Source organism: Halyomorpha halys, unplaced genomic scaffold, assembly GCF_000696795.3.
Source record: "Halyomorpha halys isolate HHAL.00 unplaced genomic scaffold, Hhal_1.1 Scaffold727.1, whole genome shotgun sequence".
NCBI classification, from domain to species: Eukaryota; Metazoa; Arthropoda; class Insecta; order Hemiptera; family Pentatomidae; genus Halyomorpha; species Halyomorpha halys.
The window spans coordinates 426592-432591 of record NW_027107768.1 but is presented as its reverse complement, the minus strand read 5'-3'; the positions used below and the strand labels follow the sequence as shown (position 1 = coordinate 432591).

General features: G+C 46.3%; 1 protein-coding gene across 1 annotated transcript in view; it reads left to right on the top strand.

The window, feature by feature from the left end:
* LOC106685735 (alpha-N-acetylgalactosaminidase) overlaps positions 1-6000 on the top strand; it is a gene marked incomplete at its 5' end in the record, with an annotated part of 36817 nt that overhangs the window by 8372 nt on the left and 22445 nt on the right.

The window sequence follows — 6000 nt, the reverse complement described above, 5'->3', positions numbered from 1 at the left end:
AAGATCTAAGATCTAACACGCTTGAACTGCTGTAACATACTGGCTTACAATTGTCCTAATTTTTAACATTCCCTTCCTATCTGTGAGGTTTAAATTCTCCCGAGCTACTCTCCTGTTTTTTCCCTCTCCAATTTTCCACAGACTTTTTCCCATAAATTTTTCCTAGTGACATGATTGTTGCTTATCTCGTCACCGTCCGCCGCCGTGCCCTTGTCGTCCCACCGGATTCCACAAAGCCCGAAAAGGATCTCAAACGGCGAAAACGCCGTAACGGTGTGCACCGAATGATTGCATGCCGCAATTGCCTTTAGCATTGCCACGTCCGGTTCCAGTCCTTGGTCTGCCTGGTACAATCGAAGGTGACCGCTCAGCGTTCCGTGAAGCCGTTCTACGCCTCCTCTACTTTTGCCATATAACATCCAAGTCCTTCATTTCCTTTCGTATCAAATAGTTGTCAAATTCTCTCCCACCATTCGATGAGATGCGTTCCGGAACTCCGTCGAACTGAAACCACAAGCGGAGAGCTGCCAATACTGCTTCCGATGCAAACCTATAGTGCACCTGGTGCGCCATTGCCGCCTTGCTGAAGAGGTCAATCATGGTCACCCATTTGTACCCCTTCCATATAAATGTGTCGATTTGTAAATTTTTGAGTGGTGCATCTGTGGTATGTGTCTTCAACTGTCTTCCTTTGGATGTGTGTCGCACTTAATGCGTAGACGAACCCCGCAGCTTCCTACAACCTCTGATATAGTCTTCCTCATTCCCCATCTTCTCTTTAACACTTGCATAGTCTCATGGATTCCCCGTTGATTTGTCTTACCCTAATGACTCTCTAAGGTGAACGAGAATTCACGTTGTTCTTCTTCCAGAAGGGTTTCCACCATCAGTTTGCAACAAATGAATATCCTGTCCATTCCAATCTGTTCTTCAGCCCTAGCCGCTTTATCTTCTCCCAAACAGTTTCGTTCCTAACACACAGGTGATGCTTTTCTCCAGGCTTCGAAGCAATATTCAACATTCTACAGATCTGGTCATTCTTCACGCCTGGTTGCGACCATACTCACTAATAATTTTGGTCATTCCGGTGGTTTTCGTCTTCCAAATAATGTGTCTCTTCTTGTTAATAATTATGTCCTCCATTTCCTTTACGTTCCCTGGTCTTTCTTCAGCCAAACTCTCGTTATTCGAAGATTCTTCCCTACCATCTTCTTCCGATTCATCCTGGTCTTCATCTCTGGGCGTCCATTCCCTCATGACACCGGACGGTTCCCCATTTTCTTGTTCCACGGCGTTCGTGGTAATTGCTCGAGACAACCAATCGGCCACCACATTTTCTTTGCCCGGTTCATATATAACCTCCATGTTATATTGGGCTAGAAGCTCCTTCCAGCGAGTTATCCTAGCTGACGATTCCTTCAGTTTTCCCACCCACTAGAGTGGTCTGTGGTCAGTATGTAACTTGAACCTTTTCCGAACACATATGGTCTAAATTGATCAACGGACCACACTATTCCCAGGAGTTCTCGCTCCATTGCGCTGTATCTACTTTCCGTATCCGGCTATATGGCGCCTGCTAGCGTCGGAACTGCGCGTTCTCCCCTATCACCCTCCTGAGACAGCACCGCACCTAGCGCATACTCACTCGCATCTGTGGTTATCGTGAATTGCCGATTTAAATGTGGAAAAGCTAGTACCGGCTCTTGCTGCAACCTCTCCATACACCGTCTGATATTGTCCTCCATCATCGGGTTGACGATCATCTTCCTGCCTTTCTTAAGTTGGTTGTTGAGTGGAACGAGATACTCCGCCATTTCTGGAACATACTTCCTGTAATATTTTAGAGTTCCCAACAACCTCCGAATTCCTTTTATGTCACTAGGTACTGCCATTTTCTGGATAGCTGAAACTTTATCCGGGTCTGGTTTAACTCCCTCCCTAGAAATCGTGTGACCCAAAAAATTTATTTGTTCCTACCCCAGCGCCGACTTTTCCCCCGACAATTTGACCCCAAAATGTCTTATTCTCTGGAACACGCTATTGTGTGTTCGACAAGTGTCGCACGTGTTCAACTTTGTTCTTACTAAACACTAGGAGGTCATCCATGTAAATCTGACAAACGGATTCGTCAATTCCTCTCAGAAACTCGTCCATCTTTATTCTCTTCTTCTCCAAGGGTTAGGCATGTTTTTTGGTCGATAATATTCCATTTGAGTCCACCCCGGCTCCTCTACTACCATTTGGGCCTCCACCTCTCTAGTGCTTGTATCTTTAAGATCTTGAGCAATTTCCACAAATGAAGCGCTCTCATGTAAATCCCTTCTTCTTCCGTAGCTCTTTCACCAATTGAATCCTTAGGACCGGAATTGCATCCGACCCTGTACCTGGATTGTTTCCATCATCTCACTTAGTTTATCAGCGATTCTGTTGTAGCGTGCCAATAGTTCCGCGGCATACTGCCCACGAGACTGTTTCGGTTTCTTTTTCTCTCTAATAATCATGAATATGTCCTCTTCTGGGGCTCATCGTCCTTCTCCGATCGCCCTCTTTAATCTCTGCTTAATAACTATCCAAGGGGTCTCTTCGTCGGCCTGAATCTGATGACCAACATGCCCTCAATATATCTCCCAGTTGCTAGTAACGTCCTGGAGCACATGATCGTCCACAGCCTTAGACCTTAGACCTAATTGCTACAACTCAACCACGGAAATTTGGCTTGACCCGTGGCAAGGGAACTACGGATGCGCTACTGAGAGTGCGTTGGGACGTGGAAGAGATGGAGGAGAAATATGTCTTATTGATCATGTCTGAAATCTCTTCCGCCTTCGACAACTTTTGGTGGCCCCGTGTACTCCAGGGGTTGAAAGAGCTCGACACCCCCAGTTATCTATACTTCCTCGTAGGTAGTTACCTGAATAACAGGATTGTCAGGATCAGGGATAACTACTACGAGTTCAAGAGAAAAATCTAACGAGGATATCCGCAGGTTTCGGTTCTAGGACCAGCTCGGTGGAAACTAGTATTCGATTAGTTGCTCGGGAAACTAGAGGACAAGGGGTTCCTTTCTACGACCTACATCGACGACCTGGCAGTCATCGTGGCCAAGAACAGCAGATCCAGACTAAAGACAGAAGCGGTGAGGTCAGTCTCGTAGGAGAGTGGTGCGTGAGGAAGTCAAGTATGGCAGCAGCCAAGACTCAAGCCATACTCATAAGAGGCTTCATGGACAGGGCTCATCCTGTCACCCTGGATATCCAAGCAGAGAGGGTTAGACCGGGTGAGGAGATGACATATTGGTGTGAGGATAAGAAATAGATTCGATGCCACTTCTCACCTGGTGTATTTATAGGACAGGGTCACCCTGTCACTCAATGGATAATTAGGATATGGGGTGCATTTTGGGGCCTCAGGTACCCCGCAACGATTGGCGTATTCTGAGGTACGCATCCACTGCGTTGAGCCGAAACCTCACGCAGACACAGAAGAGAAGACTGGCCACCATACAGAGATAGGCTCTGCTGAGGGTTACGAAGACATACAGAACGGTGACACATGAAGCGTTGCACACGTGGGACCGTATTGCTGTATCTGCTTACCCCTGTTTGATCCCAACTTTCTATATACAATTGTCCCAATTTTTATCGTTCGCTTCCTATCTGTGAGGTTTAAATTCTCCTGAGCTACTCTCCTGGCTTTTTCCCTCTCCAATTTTCGGATACTTTTCGTCAATGATATTCTCGTTCAACTTATGATTCTCTATCGTTCCCTCGGCATGGTCTTTACAATATAAAAATAATCTCGCTGAGTTTATCTTGAATTCTGTTATAGCCTGCCCGGAGTTCTGCGGCATAATGCCCACTAGACTGTCTCGGATTTTCGTTTCTCTGAACATCATGAATATATCCTTCTCTGGGGTCCACCGAATGCCTTCTTTAATTTTTCTTTGATGACCCTCCACCCTCTTTATCTGCTTGAATCAGATTTAGGATACTTCTTTTTACTCGGGGGGGGGAGAGGAAGAGAAACCTTGCCTTGAGGTCTAGCGTGGTAAAAATTGCTGCTCCACCTAATCTATACAGAATGTCCTCAAATCTAGGGATTGTGTATATTTCATCGATAGTATTTTCACCCAGTTTACGACAATCGATAATCATCCTATATTTTTCCTCTTCTTTGTCTGGTGCATTATTCTTTCTCACTGCCCAAAACGGACTACTATTAGGTGATGTGCTGTCTACGATTATCCCTTGCTTCTTGAGGTTCTCTATCTACTCCTTAATATGATTTCGGAGTGCCTGCAGATACCGTCGCTCCTTCCATATATCACTCTGTTCGGCTTTAGCGGGATTTCGTGAACCGTCCTTCCTGTGGCACGAGAGGTTCTTCCTTCATTAACAGAAATACCGTCATACTCGTTCATGATGGAGTCTTTCCAACTTTTGTCCTGCGTCATTGTCCTAAATCGCGCCCTAGAGTCCTTTACCTGCCACTGAAACTCATACTTTCGTCCCTCAGATTCTAATTTCTCACTCGTGCTCCAACCTTCGCTAGTAAATCACAGCCTATGATCACTGGGCTTTTTCCCACCACATGGACTATCAGATTCTTTCTCTTGCTTCCCAATTCACCTAATTCCATTTCTATCTCCCTTTCCATACTGTAGGGTTGACCTAGAGTAACTAATTGGCAACCTGAAGTGCCCCTCTCCACCACTCAATTTCTCCAGCGCTTCTCGGGATGCGATCGTATTAGAGCTCCCAGTATCTATGAGTTATCTGAATCCTACTCTTAATCGAATAATAGACAGACCCCCAGTCACTTTCTTCACGTTGTTACTCACCAATGTCGACTCTCTTCCGGTACGCATCTCAAATCTCCTCGGTCCACCTTTTTTTTTTCCTTTTCTCCTGTCCTCTTCCCAGATCCCTTCCTTCTGCTAAAGTCCCTGAGACAGCCGACACTTTTGTGGACTCGCTTGCGGATTCGTTTCTTTGCTGGGGTACTCTTCTCAAGATGCGGAGGCACTAAAAGCAGCGATAGTCTGCCGAGTAAAGAGAAATATCCTAAATCAAATTAAGGTGGACGAACAGACCCCTTCGAGAGTTATCAAGGAGTGATTAAAGAAAGCGCTAGGAGGAGGCCGGTAGGCCCCAGAAAAGGAATTCATGATGATTAGAAAAACAAAAGGGCCTAAACAGTGGGCAGTATGCCGCGGAACTCTTGGCATTTCTGATAAACTAAGCGCAATAGTGGAAACAATCCAGGTACAGGGTTCGATGCAATTCCAATCCATAGTACTAAAAGTTCAATTAGCAAAAGACCTGGGGAAGAAGGAGGGATTTCCGAGACTGCTCTCGTTTGTGGAATGTATTCAAGATCTCATAGATACAAGCGATAGAGAGGTGGACCCAAGTGGAAGTAGAAGAGTTGGACCCAAATAGATTATCAACGGCCAAGAAACATGCTCAACCCCCGGAGAAATAGGGAGTACAAGGATAGCGGTAGGAAGAAAACGCAAAACCCAGAACTAGCAGTCGGCTTGAGGACCGCAAGTGCCACGAATGTGACAAAATTTCTGGAAGAAGAGGACCCCAGAGAAAAATCGAATCCGCAAATGAGTTCACAGAATCATCAGAAGCCTCAGAGATAGAGCTAGAAGAAAGGGGCCCGGGACGAGGACAGAAGAGCAGGAGGAACGCGAGTAGGCGGACCGAGGATGAAAGAAGGACCGGAGAGGAGATTTAAGAGGCGTACCGGCAGAGTGGCGACAGCACATTGGTGAGCAACTGTGTGAGGAAAGGGAGCGGCGGTCTGCCTGTCATTCGAGTAAATGAAGTCAGATGCCTCGTGGACACTGGAAGCTCTAACACTATTGAAAACTATAAAGCGCTAGAGAGGCTGAATGAAAGAAGAGTGCTTCCTGCTGCAGGTCCAGGCGAGTCAATGGCACATAGTTACCCTGGATGGGCCCTGTAGCGTGAAAGGAAAAGCAGAGATTGG